Source organism: Colobus angolensis, unplaced genomic scaffold, assembly GCF_000951035.1.
Source record: "Colobus angolensis palliatus isolate OR3802 unplaced genomic scaffold, Cang.pa_1.0 Scaffold108, whole genome shotgun sequence".
NCBI lineage: Eukaryota > Metazoa > Chordata > Mammalia > Primates > Cercopithecidae > Colobus > Colobus angolensis.
Genome location: NW_012111808.1, coordinates 153,569 through 155,465, shown reverse-complemented (window position 1 = coordinate 155,465; position 1,897 = coordinate 153,569). Strand labels below are relative to the sequence as shown.

The window sequence follows — 1,897 nt, the reverse complement described above, 5'->3', positions numbered from 1 at the left end:
AAGAGTGTCTCACCTGTATGCTTAGAGAGAGCTTTACATAAGAGAACATAATCAAGGGAGTAATATTTCATGTTTTTTGATGTATTGTATAGTTAGAAGCAAGTTATAGATGTCTCCCATGCTCCAGGGAAGAAGATTACACACAGGTGTGTAGACCAGAAAGTAGGAATTATTGCTGGACATCCTAGGGTTATCTAGCACAGCATAAAATTACTACATCAAATATGATTCATCAAATGATATATGGTTTTTATCTTCAATTGAGACTAAGCTAGAAATGAAAAAGTATTTTCTTTTTTTTTTTTTCAACCTCAAATGTTTTTAATAGTGGAACTGTGTACAGGATCCTCTAAAGAGACGACCTGGCTGGGTGCTCAAACCACATGGGCTGACCCCAAAGACACCAAAACCAAGAGCTGCTCAGGAGGCACTAAAAGTCGACAGTCTTGGCCGGCTTCACATCCTCGATCTCAGCAGACAGCCAGCGGTAGGTGCGGTGATGGCGCAGCACCTCGATGGCCTTGAGTTCCAGTGGTGTTGCCTGAATGCCAACGTCTTCTAAGCCAGGCAGGTGAGGCAATTTCATGTCTGTGATGTGCATCCGCTCCACTTTATCCCTTGTTATCCAGGGCTCAAATGGGTTTATTTCAAAGACTCTTGCTACCCATCGATAGGCAAAAAGTGGCAAGGGGAATGGGAGGAACAATCTGTGAGTCACAGCAAAGATGTACTTCACCAGGTGAAAGAGGAGGTAGCGATGTGGACCAATGAAAGCAAAGGTTTTCCCGCTGGCATCGGGATCCTTAACTATATTAACAATTCCTTTGGACACATCTACGACATATACTGGTTGTTTAACTGTCTTCCAGCCCAAAGAACCAAGGGGTATAGGACCAAACTGACGCATATGTGCAAAAGAATTAAGGAATCTGTCCTCTCTTCCAAAGATGTCTGACGGCTTTATGATAATGGCTTCTGGAAACGCATCTCTCACTGCTTTCTCTCCAACAGCCTTATTTCTCAAATATCTAGAAGAGCTTTTAATATTCGCATTCAGATGTGAAACATGAATGAATTTTTCAACTCCAGCTTCCTTGGACACTTGAGCAATTGCCTGGGGAATCTTCACATAAACATCCTCAAAATCGAAGTTTCTGGTTTCCCAGTCTCGCCCAATAAGATTGATGACCACATTGCTGTGTTCCACTACTCGTCGGATAGAATCTTTATCTCTCGCGTCCCATTCCAGAAACAGAAGCTGGCCCAGGTCACCCATGGGACGAAGGTGCATGATGTCATATGTATCACACCGATAGGGTATGATTACCTGTGACCCCATGCGTCCAAGGTGGTTGACAACATATCGCCCCAGGAATCCTGTTGCTCCAAACACAGTGGCCACTATCCCACTGACTGAGGAACGTCCACCTTTCCCATGAGGCATGAGGGCATGATGAAGCTGGCGACAGGGTGGGCCATGACACACTGATGTGGCTATTGCAGTAATGGCAGAACGTGACATTGGCAGGACCCGGACAACCCCTGAAAAAGTATTTTCTAAAAGCTGTTAGTGGTACATATTTGAGAGTAACAGTTTTAGATAGTGAAGAAAATATTTGTCATTATTTTTGTGATCAGAGTATTTAGAAACTATTTCCTGCATTTCAGAAATATGTTATTAATCCTACCTTCTAAAGCTGTTTAGTCATAAACGTCTTATATCAAATGTCTGACTATCTTGCTAGGCAATGGTAGAATTGCACTTTCTTACCTTTTTTTGAGTTGTGGATTATCATGTGACTTATAGGTATCCATTATTTGACTCGCTTTGGTCAGTGAAATGTAGGTGGAAGCTTTAGTAGCCCATGTGATTTGACATATTCATCTTTACCTTGCT

At 42.5% G+C, this 1,897-nt stretch overlaps 1 pseudogene across 1 annotated transcript; it reads right to left on the bottom strand.

The window, feature by feature from the left end:
• Positions 1-293: 293 nt before the first annotated feature.
• LOC105516738 lies at positions 294-1,545 on the bottom strand (annotated as a pseudogene). The gene has a single exon (XR_001002535.1). The product of XR_001002535.1 is annotated as an NADH dehydrogenase [ubiquinone] 1 alpha subcomplex subunit 9, mitochondrial pseudogene (transcript).
• Positions 1,546-1,897: the final 352 nt, after the last annotated feature.